Source organism: Hippocampus bargibanti, linkage group LG05 (assembly GCF_051943395.1).
Source record: "Hippocampus bargibanti isolate YZ-2025 linkage group LG05, ASM5194339v1, whole genome shotgun sequence".
Classification (NCBI taxonomy): domain Eukaryota; kingdom Metazoa; phylum Chordata; class Actinopteri; order Syngnathiformes; family Syngnathidae; genus Hippocampus; species Hippocampus bargibanti.
Window position 1 is genome coordinate 15,367,686 of NC_142738.1, and position 16,802 is coordinate 15,384,487.

Here is a 16,802-nt window from a genome sequence, read left to right on the forward strand (position 1 = left end):
TTTGGGGTTTTCAGTGATCTTGGATATAGGCTTTCAGCATCCCCCTTTTAGTCAGGTTCTGATTCTAATGAAAACTGATGAAATGCCAAGGTAGCAACCGGATTACACAAGGCGCATTCGATAGGATTCACATCATGTTACATCAATCGTTTTTTTTTTTTTTTTTTTGGGGGGGGGGGAATACAACTTGATAAAATGTTAACATATAGAGTCAGTTTGCTGACATACAGCAAGTTAACACCCTGAGTACAAAAAACGACACGGTATTGCTTCCGTCCAGAACAATAAGATATGACTGAATGTCATCATGCGCAGAGTTGCTATTGCGATCAAACAGTAACCTGAGGTGGAGAAAAAAAGGTGGCAATGATACAACAACATTTTGGCAACATTTTCCATTGCATTTGCTCATGTTTTTAACCACTCTTTCTGGCTCATACTTCAAAGTACCATGCAAAATGTCATTGATGTGAGATATTAACCACATATATTACTTGCATATTTTTGCGATTAGACATCATCTGTCTTGTTTTTGCTAATCTGCGCGAATGAAAACTACATCAACCAAATAATTACAATGTGCAGACGTCTCGTTGTCAGAGTATCTTTGAAGTTGTCAGGAAGGAATGTAGTGTAGCAGCAGATAAAGACATTGAGAGGTTTTACATGGAAACTGCGGCAGGGCTCACTGCCATGAGGGAAGTTTGAACTTCCCACATCTGTTTACCTTCTTTTAAAAACTCCATCGTAACTTTGTGAGTTCTTTGATCTTTTTTGAGGGGTACATTTATAAAGCACAGTCACAGCGTTGTATGTTTTGCATCAGTTACTTCATGACATTACTAGGGGGTGGGGGGAGGGGGTACCACACAGGTCAATCTGGATCCAAAATCAAAGAATGCCTCCAAGAGAGAGTATTTCAGCCCTTAGACCACACAACACAATATGGATTGAATTCCAAACCTCCAAGTTACGGACAGTCTATGTTTCTGGTCTCTCACAGTTTTTAAGTGCTTTTTAACGGGAGACAGGCACAATCTGCTCTCCGCTACACAAAGTGCACACACATAGGGATTTTAACAGGTTTAGCATTCCTAATTGTTGCCGCTCTCCATTTTCTTAACAGAGTGGGGAGGAAATGTCACTCTTAACACACCCCACAGTCCGACAATGGGACATTTGCCGACTCTGATCGTCATCCGGGGAAGTAAAAAGCCAAAATTTGACGTGATTGTCAGTATATGGGGATCTCTGTTTAATCATTGACGATAATGAATAGTGAACAGAGTTAACATTGTGTATTATCTGGCCCAACCATTCAGCATGCGGAACATAGAGATAACGCCACTACAAGCACGCTTATTTTGATTGGAATGGAAGGGAAAAAAACTCAACTTCACTTTATTTTTGGAGCACTTCAAAAAAAATGTAGGTGCATAACTGTTTTACACATTTGACCGAGTATGTACGTGCCCCTGATAAATGTTTCATAAACATAAATATTGAACAGTCTGTGTTGTCACTTTGATCATAAGGGAGGACAATTACTCAATCTGGTAGTTGGAATTTGTTTACCTCAATTAAAGATTTGAAATCTACCGGAAACAAATTCCTGGTGTGTTCTACATACTTGGCAATAAAGATGATTCTGATTCTGATTCTGATCCTGTATTGTTTTCAAGGCAGAAAGGGGAGGAAACATCACACCCCAGCAAATCATTCAAGATAATCTTTCGAGACGTCTGAAAATGGGCCCATTGCTCTGTTTGATAACAAGGGATTGAAAACTCTCACGTTTTGTGGGAAACAGTGACGACGGAAGGAACATCTGACATTTTTTTTTCACAGTCTCATTGCATATCATGCATATCGTATCTCCGCCCTCTGCCCTACAGATCCACGAACTGGACGTTAGACGGCTCTTCAAGCAGCAAAAGATCAAGAAAGCTGCAGGACCTGACAGAGTGTCCCCCTCCTGCCTGAGAGTCTGCGCTGACCAGCTGGCTCCGGTCTTCACACAAATCTTCAACAGATCCCTGGAGCAGTGTGAAGTCCCATCCTGCTTCAAACCGTCTACTATCGTCCCAGTTCCAAAGAAACCAGCACCCTCGGGATTGAACGACTATAGACCTGTCGCTCTGACGTCTGTGGTCATGAAGTCCTTTGAACGCCTCGTGCTGAACCGCCTAAAGAACATCACCGGACCTCTGCTAGATCCTCTTCAGTTTGCCTACCGGGCAAACAGGTCTGTGGAGGATGCAGTCAACATCGGACTGCACCACATCCTCGACCACCTTGACAACACAGGAACCTACGCAAGGATCCTTTTTGTGGACTACAGCTCTGCGTTCAATACCATCATCCCAGAACTCCTCATCCCCAAACTTCTCCAGCTTGGTGTGTCCCGCACGATCTGCCAGTGGACCCTCAGCTTCCTGACAGGACGGACACAACAGGTCAGACTGGGAAATATATCATCCACAACACGAACCACGAGCACTGGAGCCCCGCAGGGATGCGTCCTCTCTCCATTGCTCTTCTCTCTCTACACGAACGACTGCACCTCAACGCACCCAGCTGTCAAATTCAGAAAGTTCGCAGACGACACCACGGTCATCGGTCTCATCAAAGACGGCGACGAGTCTGCGTACCGACAACAAGTGGAGCAGCTGGAGCTCTGGTGCAGCCGTCACAACCTGGAGCTGAACACGCTCAAGACAGTTGAGATGATGGTGGACTTCAGGAAACATCCATCACCACAGCTACCCCTCACACTATCCAACTGCCTGGTGTCAACCGTTGAGACCTTCAAGTTCCTGGGAATCACAGTCTCCCAGGACATGAAGTGGGAGGTCAACACCAACTCTATCCTGAAAAAGGCCCAACAGAGAATGTACTTCCTGAGGCTGCTAAAGAAGCATGGCCTGCCACAGGAGGTGCTGCAACATTTCTACACGGCTGTCATCGAATCCATCCTGTGTTCTTCCATCACCGTTTGGTTCGGGGCCGCCACAAAAATGGACAAAATCCGACTTCAACGGACAGTTAGGACGGCGGAAAAAATCATTGGCACCGCCCTACCCACTCTTGAGGACTTGCACACTGCAAGAATCCAAGCTAGGGCGCGGAAAATCCTACTGGACCCTCCGCACCCTGCCCACCACCTTTTCCAGCTACTCCCCTCAGGCAGGCGCTACCGATCCATGCGCACCAAATCCAGCAGACATTTAAACAGCTTCTTCCCCCAAGCCATTAACTCTTTGAACTCTTTCAACAGTAGCCAAAATGGAACTGTATAGTGCCACTTAGCAGTTTTTTTGACAACGATACTAGTGCAGCGTGTTCTACCGGAAACAAATTCCTTGTGTGTCCTACATACTTGGCAATAAAGATAATTCTGATTCTGATTCTGATTCTGATCAATCCGTAACTCTTTGTCCCCACTAAGCAGGCTTGACATGAAAGTGATACAGTGTCGGGTCAACAACTGCGGTCTGAAATAGAAATATGGAATGTTACACAATCTGGTGTTTATCACTGGAGACAGCTCAAACCTAAAGTGGGGACAAAGTTGTATTGAAAACACAGACCAGAGCGCGTAATTGAGACGCGGATGAAAATGCCAAAAGGCTTTGTCGATGCAGGACAACAAAACAAGTAACTCGACACACAACCGACTAGGTCGTGACCCCGGCCGCGCCGCGTTGAATTTGTATGAGCACGCATGTACTAGCATATGTGCGTAACCTAATCCCATTCTGAGGTGAGCAGATGGGAGCAGCATGGCACGAAAGTGCTATGTGACGGCTCTAAGTGCTATCACTTGTCGGTCTGCCATCCAGAGGAAAGCACAGTAACACCAGTTGAATCTATATAAGGAACATCCGCTTCTATTGTCCTTTCGCTCCAAGGCTAAACCCACATTGGATATTTTTAAAATATATGTGGTTTGGATGTTGTATTTCAGGGTTTACGATTGGGACATTTTGAAAACAAATTTGCAAGGGTTTGGAAGTCAGTGATTCAGGGTGTCTCGTTCATTTGAAAATGAAGCAATGGAAATGAGCAAAAAGGAGTGCCATTAAAGGTATGGTAAATTACCCTCATAAAAGGACTGCCGGATAATATAGGACCATTTTCACAATAGTTTTTGTCTGTTTTCGTGACCTGATTTGCAACAAATTCAATGTCATCAGAGTCGGTTTAGCATTATGCTGAAGTACTGTAAAGTGGTAATGATAGAGAGATGAAACGTCGAATCAATCTCATGGTCATTATCATTCCAGTTACAGTACGGCACAACCCGTGAACATATTTTCAAGGCAGACTTGTTTTGACCACAGTTGAGTGAAGGGGAGAAAACAGCTTTTTTTCACGTAACTTCAGAAAGGTACAGCCTGACCTATTTTTTCCACAAACCAGTCTAAGCCAGACAGCATGTCTGCCTGCAAGCAATTGGCACCTCGTCACCGTGGACTCGGCAAACTTCACAATTGATGGACATGTGCCCTCCGTACTATGAGACTGGACTTTTAGGACACTGAGCTTGCAAACAACCTGAACGTGCAAAAAAAGACAAGAACAGTGCACCATTGCTGTAGGACAAACTGGAGAAAACTTCAGAATTTATGACAAGAGCCAGAACCTCTGTCCAATTCCAGAACTCTAATAGAAAGTGGATAAAGACAGAGGGCATTATTACCTGTCAACACGTCCTCATTTTAGACTACGCGGGCGCCATGCAGGGACGGACACAGCGATGATATCATTTTGGAGTCGTCTTTCTCTTGGCAACTTGTCAAAAATCTCCAACATATCTTTAGAAATTCCGTTTTTCTTTGACAGTCTCCAACCTCGACCCTGCCCCCAGCATATTCAAACTCCTTGTAGGGGAGTTGGGGAGAACCCTCAAACCGAGTGGAGAGAGGGGGCCTTTAGACAAAAGCCATAAAACTGTCTCACATTTGCTTTTGTCCGTCGCTGCACAGTGAATATTCCACACTCAGTCCTCACCAAGTGGAATGTTTGACACATGGTGACTGTAAGCAGTATTTGGGGGCGGATGTGCCTGCTAAAAAAATGGGACATAACCCCTGCAATGTTCACTTATAAAACCAAATATATAAATAAAAGCAATGTACTGTCAATTGAAGATCAGAGGTGTTTCTTGTCACATGCATTGTAAAAAACATTGAAATGCAATGAAATTCATACTTCCTTTTACAAGTGTAGAAAATGTAAATAAAAGGGACGACTTTTCCACACATGACTCACAGCTACATGAAACATGGATGTGACACCGTAACTGGATTTACACTGCAGATCCAAATGTCCAATTCTGATTGAAATTCCTGCATCTATTTTTTTTTTATGTCGGCATTTTTCCCTGGACATATGAACTGACATATCTCTTCAGGAACCACATGAAATAAACATCACATGTAGATTTAACCAGGAAAGAGATGAGAAATAAAAAATTAATCAATAATAAATGTTGCATCTTTTTTAGTTGGCTATGACTAACCCCCACTCCCTCCCCAATTAATTTAAAATAGGCCCACCTCCATATTGTACCACTGGTCGCCATGCACAATATTTTTTGATCATTTAATGATGAATATAGCTCTGTTAAATTGTTGATGTTTGTGTTTATGCTCAACTCATATTGGCAGATGGCCAAGACGTTTTGGATTTTAGGCTACATTCGGAAGAGGGCTGATTCCAACCTCAAGACATCCGATACCATGCCCCCCCCCCCACCAATACAATTATGTCGGTGTGTGTAGTGTGCACGTGTGTGTTCTTTTGTCATGCAATACTGCAAACCGATGTGTAATGTATACTACTAAAGTTCCAAAGTGAATACATTGAGATAAATCAAAAGCTTGGCACGTCTTGTCTCGCTTAATATGTTTAGAGACCATGGCCTCTTTGCAGCGTTATTAATACCTGTTCCATAATCACACTACAGTTCCAAAATGGCACCCTCTAATGCAGGGGTCCGGAATCTTTTAACTAAGAGAGCCATAAAAGTAAACTATTTACAAATGTTTTTCAGTGAGAGCCGCAAACACACACACACACACACACACACACACACACACACACACACGCACGCACGCACGCACGCACGCACGCACGCACACACACACACACATACATAAACACACACGCATGTGATTTCAACAAAATATCAGAATGTATTATTTAAAACAAATTCATACTCACCATGAATATGAATAGTTTTCCGTTGCTCATGATTGGTACAAGTCCAGCCAAACGATCGGAATGAAAGTCAACTTGCCAGGTCCATACGCGAAGTTACCGCTAGCTAGGCTGCACACCGCTCATTAGCCTCCACACTTGCTTTCTGCTGTCTCTCACAGAGGTATATTGATGCTAACGTTAGCATGGGGCTTGACAAAGTACCACTGTGTTTCATTCATGGTATTGTTTGATTGCAAATTTGAATCACGGCAGAACCTTTTCTCTACACAAAGACGAATCCTTTGGTCCATTCAACCTGAATTGCACGATACTCTTCATTTTTTTACTTGGCGGACTTGTTCAAAAGGGGGCGTTTACCTGTTTCGACATCAAGGGTCAGCTAGGTCAGTATCATCCAATCAAAATGGCGCTTTCCGCCAACTGCTGCCCAAACAGGAAATGAACAGTGAAAAAGCGAGAATATACAGTTTTATCAGCGAGTCAGATGCAATCACCAAAAGAGCCATATATGGCTCACGAGCCATAGGTTGCTGACCACTGCTCTAATAGAATCATTTTGGAATCTCAATGCAGTGGACCAGGTAAACATACATGTTGATGAGCCATAAAGACAACTATCCATCCATCCACCCATCCATCCATTTTCCAAATCATTTATCGTCATGAGGGTTACAATGCTCAGAAAAAGAATGTCTTGCAGAACCAGCACCCTTTGCGCAGTCTATGCTACGAGCGACAGCTGACTTGTATGAGCTACTAAAATATTTGTGGATGTTTCAGTTTGAATTTATACAGTGATATTTATGAAGACGTTCTTCAACATCTTCCAAAGCTTTGAAAAATGTTCTATTTTCTAAATAATCTAAAAACATTAGCAGTGCATATTGTGACTTCTTGATAAATGTTGTCTGTACGTATTTCCACAAATTCAATTATTTCCAACTCAATTTAGGGCAGAAAAAGATTAATTCATTTTGAAATTTCAAATGTAATTTCAAAGAGTAACCCTGACTGGAAAGTGTTTGCTTTACAGACTTTCATGATCCATCCATCCATCCATTTTCCGTACCGCTTATTCCTCATTAAGGTCGCGGGGTGTGCTGGAGCCAATCCCAGCTGTCTTCGGGCACGAGGCAGGGGACACCCTGAATTGGGTGCCAGTCAATCACGGGGCACCTTTCATGATCCTGTGATGCTCTTTAAGTCCAATCAGTGGTAGTTGTCTCATACATATTTTGAAGCGTTATTGAAGCATCTCAATTGTTCTCATTGTTGAGATTTGGATTCAAAATAATTATGTATAGCACTTTCGGGGTGGGGCGGCCCGGTAGTCGAGTGGTTAGCACACCGGCTTCACAGTGCAGAGGTCGCCGGTTCGCGTCCCGGTCCGGCCTCCCTGTGTGGAGTTTGCATGTTCTCCTCCGGTTTCCTCCCACACTCCAAAAACATGCATGGCAGGCAGATTGACCACTCCAAATTGTCCCTAGGTGTGAGTGTGAGAGTGACTGTTGTATGTCTTTGTGTGCCCTGCGATTGGCTGGCAACCAATTTAGGGTGTCCCCCGCCTCGTTGCCGAAGACAGCTGAGATAGTCTTAAGCAACCCCCGCGACCCTAATGAGGAATAAGCGGTACGGAAAATGAGATGAGATGAGACTTTGGGGGTGTGAGTGTGGGAATCGTACAAAACACATCATATTTTCAACCCCAAACTAAAAAAATAATATTTTTGTTGACATTTACGTGAAAAGACACAAGATTTGTAACGATTTGATTGGAAACACATATAAAGTTGGGTTGTGTATGAAAATACATCGGCAAAATATCGAAAGAAAAGCATAAATGTTGTTCACAAACAGCTCCATAATTAAAACAAAGTCAATGAAAGCAAATAGGTCATACTTGGCGCATTAAAAGTTGTTTTATAAGCTGCAATATATTTCTTTTTGACAATTGGGTTGGTGGTATGACAATTCAATTCTATTGGATTGGATTTGATTTGCCTTTATTCGTCTCACATTGGAGAAATTTACATTTCACAGCAGCAAAGTGATAAAATGAATGAAAGTAGAAAAACAAAATACATCAGCTGCAGGAAAGGCAGCCACTCTCGCGGCATAATCAAATGGAATAAGATGAAAAAAAGAGATGCAGTTTTGTTGATCTTTAAAGCTCTGTGTACATGACAATGACATCATCAAGCTTGCATCTTACCTTCCTCTCTCACAACGGACACATGTCCGTCTGTCCGTGCCGCACCTGAAAACACGCCGCTCTGCTCACTTCCCTCACACACAGTCACAAAAGTTAAAAAAAGAAGACAGAAAAAGCAGCAACAGATGACTCTGTTTCCTCTCAACTCCAAACACAGACGAGCGATCCTGTCTGTTACAGTGAGTACTTTTTTCCCCAAAATGCGTCCACTGAATCCAGAGCTCTTGAACTATCGGTGCACTCCTACCGTGTGTTTGCATGTGTGTGCATGCGTTTGCATTGAAGTGTGTGAGCGTGTCGGGCTGCAGGCTCGCCCCTAGAGGGACAGACTACTCACTTCTAAATGGGGCCCTCAGATCAGTGGGAAGGGCCCTTGAGCATCTGCACGTCTATAGATGGATGGATAGATATGGAGTGGTGCCTATGTTTATTTGAATTTACTTATTGAAATGCCACTAACCTGTTTACAGCCCTCCCACCTTGAACCTCCACCCCGCTAAAAAAACACAAAACTAATTTCATGAATTTTAAGGAATTATATGCAAAATAAGTTTCAAGAAAAAGTTTGAGATTACACTGGATTTGCTGAAATCTCGTAAGAATCTGGATCCCCACACCTTTCTTTAGTGTTTCCAAGATTTTGTCAAATCTCAAAATATTTCTCAGGAGATTTTAAAAGCTCTGCGAGCTCCGTTTGACTTGTTTGATTTTTCTAAAGCCGCGTGGCATTCTCTGATATTCTCTGAAGTATTAAAAGCTTTTCTGTATTAATTGTGAAGTTTTTTTAATCTCTCGAAATCGATGGAAATCTCAGAAGTTATGTATATTTTCAATTTTTATTTTGACTTTACGATCTCATCAGTCTTGCGAGATTTTATGAAATCTAAAAATGTTTGGGAAGTTTGACAAGTTGTTGTGTAGCCTTACAAAATGTACTGACACCTTCCAAGGTTTGCTGGAATGTTATTTTGATATTTTATGAAATTGCATGAGATTTTTTAAAGGCCCAAGGTTTGACAAGATTTGCTGAATTTTCACATACAGTACTCGTTTTTACATAATAAAATTGCCCTCATGTCGGAAACAAATCAAGTCTCACAATATTTATAATACATCTCACTTTTTAAAAGTCTCAAAGGATTTGCTCCAATCAATGATAGAAGTCAGCAAGTCAAGCGCAGCAATATTGTGGATATATATATGTTTTTCTTTTTGTGGACAGTATTTTCCGAATTGCTCACTGAGTGATGGATGTCTGAGGATGAAACAGATGTTTCAGTCCAGCCCTAATCTTCTGTATCCATGGAGCTGACTGCAAGAAAAGGATTATTTACTTAAAAGCCCCACAGCTAAATAATGTTACTTTGATTTATGGACTATAATGAGATCGGTTGTGGAAAAAAAACACTACAGTTGGCTTGTTTTTTATGTCTTTGTGGCTTCTCAGTGATCCAAGCGACTGAACTGTAAAGGTCAAACAGAGGGAAGTGAAATTTATATATATTTTTAACTTGGTGCTATTTTTGCCAGTTTCCCAAAAACATAGAGAAATTACTTGGGTGGCGTATTCATGCAAATGTGTTATAATAGACTAGGATTTATTGGCAATTGAATTCAATTTAACCACACAATCTGTAAAATGAAAATACTTTTTGCCTTTTTTTCTAATAAATCACTTTGAAAAATCTGTATTTCAGTTCTCTATTGCTACACTTCCATTAGAAACATTCTTTTATTTCACTTTATTCCCTTGGATTCACTTTGGAACATCCTGCAATCCAAATTATACCTCACTATCTCCTTGGAAATCATCATTTTCCTTCTGCTGGGCGAGGCGACTTGGCTTCATGTCTACCAGGTAGGAGTGTGTGTGTGGCCTTTGTCCTCAGACTGATTTATACATCAACATTGATTTCTTCAGCCTCGCTTGCCCACATGCATATGTATGTTTTGTTATAGAAGTTTCAAAATGCAAAGCGCACTCGGGGGGCGGGGGGTGTTCAGGAGGATCTGTATGTTCAGAGCTCGTTGCTTTTGGGATTACTGACAATGCACTTTGAAGTGGGAAGAAGTCATTGCGGTTGTGGTCCTTCTAAGGGTGTGCTACCTTGGAGGCCGAGGTTATGGGTTAATAGGTTAAAACAGAGTCGTCCCTCCCCACTGAGATATTTAGTAGGGGTGTGGACTTCCCCTGGATAACACACACACGCACGCACACGCACACACAATAAATCTGCTCGTGATGAACAGCATGGAGGACACATAAATGCATGGGGAAATAAATGTTTTTTTTTCCCAGCGTCCAGTATTACAGTATTACCTGGATTTGGGCCACAGTGCACACAAATAAACCTCTGAACACACAAAGGGTGATATTATAATATTATGATGATCTCAGCCATAAAGGACACCGTATGATTTTCTTTCCTTCGTAATACATTCAATGATGTGTACATACAAGCAAATCAATTGTTTTTTTGTTTAGTTTTTTGAAGACGATGTTGCACAGCATGTCTGTGAAATTCAAGTTTGTGAGCCACTGTAATGACAAATATCTGAAAAAAATTGTTAATCAGCTTCATTATGAGCGAGAGGGGAAAGAATGGGAGTCACACATGTTTAGGCACCTCACATATGAACAGACTGATATAGAATATCCCTCCATCTATGCAAGCTGTCTTTGGGCAGTCGGCCGGGGACACCCTGGACCGGTCGCCAGCCAATCGCAGGGCACACAGAGATGAACAACCATCTGCACTCTCTCTCACACCCAAGGACAATTTGGAGGGTTAACTCAGCTTGCCATGCATGTTTTTTGAATGTGGGAGGACACCGGAGTATCTGTAGAAAACCCACGGAAATACGGGGAGTACAGGCAAAGTACACACAAGAAGGCCGGAGTGAAACCTTACACCCTTGCACTATGAGCACAGAAGGTTAACCAGTCAAACACCAGGCCGCCACAGAGTGTCAAATGGAATGACGAGTCTGAAGCTATAAATTGAAGGTGTGATGTTCAATGTTGTTTGTGGGTATGCCCCACAAGTAGGATGTGAGCTGGCGGAGAAGGAGACATTTTGGTTGGACTTTGATGACAGAACATCCCGAGAAGTGAGAGGGCTGTAATTGCTGGAGATTTCAATGGACATGATGACTTGCAAACTACATCAAACACAATCAGAGACACAGGTCGGAAAGTACTTGGTGTATCGAGTGGGAGAAAGGTAGATAAGGAGACTTGGTGGTGGAATGGGGAGGTCCAGGAGTGTATACAGAGAAAGAGATTAGCAAAGAAGAAGTGGGACACCGAGAGGACGGACGAGAGTAGACAGCATTACAAGGAGATGCAGCGCATGGTTAAAGTAAAAGTGGCAAAGGCCAAACATGAGGCCTATGATGACTTGTATGCTCGACTGGACAGCAAGGAAGGCGACACTGATCTTTACAGGCTGGCGAGACAGAGAGACAAAGATGATAAGGACCTGCAGCAGGTTCGGGTGTTTAGGGATAGAGATGGCAATGTATTAACAGGTGGCAGTAGTGTGATGGCAAGATGGAAAGAGTATTTTGAAAAATTGATGAATGAGGAAAATGAGAAGGAACAAAGAGTAGAAGACGTGACTGTTGTGGACCAAGACATAGCAAACATTAGCAAGGAAGAAGTGAGGAGTACGCTGAAAAGGATGAAGGGGGGAAAGGCACTCGGGCCTGATGATTTGCCAATCGAGGTATGGAAGTGTCTTGGGGAGGTGGCGGTGGTGTTCTTGACTGGGTTATTCAACAAGATCTTAGATGGTGAACAGATGCCTGAAAAATGGATACGAAGTGTACTCGTGCCCATTTTTAAGAACAAAGGAGATGTGCAGAGTTGTACTAACTGCAGAGGAATAAAGTTGATGAGCCATACAATGAAACTCTGGGAAAGAGTAGTTGAAGCTAGACTAGGAGCAGAAGTGAACATTTGTGAGCAGCAGTATGGTTTCATGCCAAAAAAAGAGTACGACAGATGCAGTGTTTGCTTTAAGAATGCTGCTAGACAAGTAGAGAGAAGGTCAGAAGGAATTACATTGTGTCTTTGTAGATCTGGAGAAAGCGTACGACAGGGTGCCCAGAGAAGAGCTGTGGTATTGCATGAGGAAGTCTGGAGTGACAGAAAAGTATGTCAGAGAGGTTCAAGACATGTATCATGACTGTAAGACAATTGTGAGGTGTGCTGTCGGTGTGACTGAGGAATTCAAGGTGGAGGAGGGACTCCACCAGGGTCAGCTCTGAGCCCATTCTTATTTGCTATGGTGATGGACAGGCTGACAGATGATGTTAGACAAGAATCTCCTTGATGTTTGCAGATGACATTGTGATCTGTAGCAAGAATGTAGAGCAGGTGGCGGATAAACTAGAGATGTAGAGATATGCCCTGGAAAGGAGAGGAATGAAGATCAGTCGCAGCAAGACGGAATATATGTGTGTGAATGAGAGGGATCCAAGTGCAAGAGACGGAGAAGAGATAAAGAAGGTGGAGGATTTTAAGTACTTGGGGTGAACTGTCCAGAGCAATGGAGAGTGTGGAAAATAGGTGAAGAAGCGTGTCCAGGCAGGCTGGAGCGGCTGGAGAAAAATGTCAGGTGTGATGTGTGATAGAAGGGTTTCAGCTAGAATGAAAAGAAAAGTGTATAAAGTAGTGGTGAGACCAGCCATGATGTTTGGACTGGAGAAAGTGCCACTGAAGAAAAGACAGGTAGCAGAGCTGAAGATGTTGAGGTTTACTTTGGGAGTGACCAGGTTGGATAGGATCATGAATGAGTACATTAGAGGGACAACTCATATTAGAGGCTTTGGAGAGAAAGTCAGAGAGGCCAGACTGAGATGGTTTGGACATGTCCAGAGGAGAGAGAGTGACTATATCGGCAGAAGGATGCTGAGCCTTGAACTGCCAGGCAGGAGACAGAGAGGAAGACCGAAGAGGAGGTTTATGGATGTGGTCAAGGAGGACACCAGAGGAACTCATGGTCGAATTCCAATCCGCTTTGGCTGTCGGATCGTCTCGTGATTCCGGTCGTGTATCCGGACCACGAACGAGAACACGGACGAGAACACGTACCATCCCCACCCACCTGTACCCGCTGTTGAGGGCTAACCTGGACGCTACCTGTCTCTGGACGTTGCTGGTTGCTATCATGTCGCACCTCCAACGACCCGTTGGACGGCTGCACTATTCGGCGTCAGAGCTGCTTGAACTCCGCTCCCGGTGGACGAGCGTGCCACGGGCGATTTTCCGATTCCCGGAAATCGCTCGCCGCCCTTCCCGGAGGTATATCCACCGCGGATCACGTCGAGACTTTCACCTCGACGACTCCAAGGATATTACCTCCCTGTGGTCATCTTTCCGCCGGCCACGCAGAGGTTACAGCCGCTCCGTGCAACACCGTGTGTTGGCCGGCCTGGCTAGGTCGGCCAATGCCCCTCAAAATGACACCACCAGCGTCACCTTCGGCCTCCTGAACATCCGCTCGCTTACGGGTAAGGGTTGTCTTATCCAAGACATCCTTAGTGACCGTAAGCTGGACTTCTTCTGCATGAATGAGACCTGGCAAACGGCAGGGGACTTTTCCGAGTTGAACGACACGACGCCACCTGGGTTTGTTTACCTCTCAAAACCCCGCCTCTCGGGCCGTGGAGGCGGTCTCGCGATATTTTACCGCGAGATCTGGAAAGTCACTCGGGTACCAGTCCCGGAAACTCTCTCATTTGAATGCCTTGCGTGTCAAATTTCTGGTCCATCTCCCACAGTTATAGCCACTGTATATCGTCCCCCTAAACCACATCATGGCTTTTTAAAAGACTTGTCAGCTGTCCTCACACACCTCTCCACTCTGTCACCAAATATTATTATCCTTGGGGACTTCAACATACACATTGACAATTCCACCCATCCCCTCACCAAAGACTTCATTTCCTCATTGGAGAGTTTTGGCTTACACCAATTCTCTGATTTCCCCACGCATATAAAAGGGCATACCCTGGACTTAATATGCTGCTGTGGTTTTACCCCCGCCAACTGCACAGCAAACGAACTGCCGGTAACGGACCATTTCCTCGTCTCATTTAACGTTCCCATCACACTCTCTCTCCCCAAGCCACCGCACATCATCACTTATCGGAACATCCAACACATTGACACTGTCACCCTCACTGCAATGGCTGCCAACCTCAATCCGGACTACAACTCCCCCTCTGATGAACTTGTTTCCCAATACAACACGGACCTTGCAAACATGCTCAACACCCTTGCTCCTGTAAAATCCCGGTCAGTCCAATTCACTCGATCCGCCCCTTGGTTCACCGCCCAACTCCGCTCCACCAAGGCGAAAACTCGGCAGCTGGAAAGACTTTACAGAAAGACCGGCCTCACCACCCACCAGGACATGTACACAGCTCACCTCACCCACTACAAGAACTCTATCACACGCGCAAAATCAGAATACTATTCTGGACTGATTGATGCTAACAGTGGGAATCCACGGACTCTGTTTTCCCTATACAACAAAATCTTTCAACCCCCTATCTCTCTCCCCTCACACTTTCACTCCTTAGACACCTGCAACGCACTACTTCTGTTTTTCACTGAAAAGATCAACAAGATCCACCAGCACCACGGCTCCTCTGTACCCCCCCCCCCTCCCCCAACCTTCCTACTCCCTATCAACTGCTGTCGTCTTTTGAACTCCCTCATCCCTCCTTACTTTCTGACCTCATCACCAAATCCAAGAATTCCACCTGTCAACTTGACCCCCTCCCTACTGTCCTCGTCAAATCTTGTCTACCCGCTCTCCTCCCTTTTATTTAAGCTATCATTCACTCCTCACTGTCCACTGGAATTGTTCCAGTCCCTCTCAGAACCGCATCTGTAATGCCAATCCTGAAAAAAACTTGGTTCAGATCCCAATTATTTCAATAACCTACGTCCAATTTCGCATCTTCCATTTATCGCTAAAATTCTCGAAAAAACCGTCGCCTGTCAACTCCACTCTCACCTCACTCACAATAACCTCTACGAACAATTCCAGTCTGGTTTCCGTCCCCGCCACAGCACTGAATCAGCCCTCATAAAAATCACGAACGACCTTCTCATAGCAGCAGATACCGGCTCCCTCTCTATTCTCATCCTTCTTGATCTATCTGCGGCCTTTGACACCATTTCTCACCCCATCCTGCTCAACCGACTCTCCAGTTGGTTTCAATCCTACCTCACTGGCCGCTCACAGTTTATCCAAATTACCTCATTCACTTCACGGTCCTCCCCTGTGTCTTCTGGTGTGCCCCAAGGTTCTGTCCTGGGGCCCCTTCTCTTTATTATATACAGGTAAGTCTCGTTATATCGATATCGGATATATCGATAGTCCCGGTTATATCGATACTATTTCTATGCACGCACGGAGAAAATTACATGCAAACAGGGTCGGATATATCGATAGTCCCGGTAATATCGATATTTTTTCGGACTCCCTTGGATATCGATATAACGAGACTTTACTGTACCTTCTTCCCCTTGGTGATATCTTCCGCAAATTTGGAATTCATTTTCACTGCTTCGCGAATGACACCCAGCTCTACGTCTCCAGTAAACCCGACGCCTCTCTTCCACCTGCATCCCTTACACTTTGCCTCTCAGAAATCAAATCCTGGTTTTCTCATAACTTTCTCAAAGTAAACAGCGAAAAAACTGAACTTCTCCTTGTCGGTACAAAATCCACCCTTCACAAAGCAAACAGTTTCTCTCTCACCATTGACAATTCTACCGTGTCCCCCGCCCTTCAGGTTAAGAGCCTGGGTGTCATCCTTGATAGCACACTATCTTTTCACTCCCACATAAATAACATAACCCGGTCTGGACATTTTCACCTCCGCAATATCAATCGTCTCCGTCCCTCTCTCACCCCTCACACCACTGCTATCCTCGTCCACAGTCTCGTCACCTCCCGTATCGATTATTGTAATTCACTTCTTTTCGGGGTCAATCAAAAATGTCTCCATAAACTCCAACTAGTCCAAAATTCCTCAGCCCGGATCATCACAAAAACCCCCTCATTTCACCACATCACTCCTGTCCTCCAACAGCTCCACTGGCTCCCTGTTAAACTCCGTATTGAATTCAAGATACTTCTGTTTACATTTAAAGCCATCCATAACCTTGCCCCCCCCCTATCTGTCTGACCTAATTCAAATCTCCGTTCCTTCTCGGGCCCTCAGATCCTCTTCCTCCCTCCACCTCTACACGCCCTCTGCCCGTCTCACAACGATGGGGTGCAGAGCTTTCAGCCGCTCCGCTCCTAAACTCTGGAACTCACTTCCACCCAACATCCGC

General features: G+C 44.2%; 1 protein-coding gene across 1 annotated transcript in view; it reads right to left on the reverse strand.

Moving 5' to 3' along the window:
- Positions 1-8,708, reverse strand: part of sema3d (sema domain, immunoglobulin domain (Ig), short basic domain, secreted, (semaphorin) 3D) — a 72,326-nt gene extending 63,618 nt beyond the window's left edge. The window contains exon 1 of the mRNA XM_088996873.1: positions 8,441-8,708. The gene's annotated coding sequence lies outside the window, so the exon portion shown is untranslated. The remainder of the gene's footprint in view (positions 1-8,440) is intronic.
- Between the last annotated feature and the right edge of the window lie 8,094 nt (positions 8,709-16,802).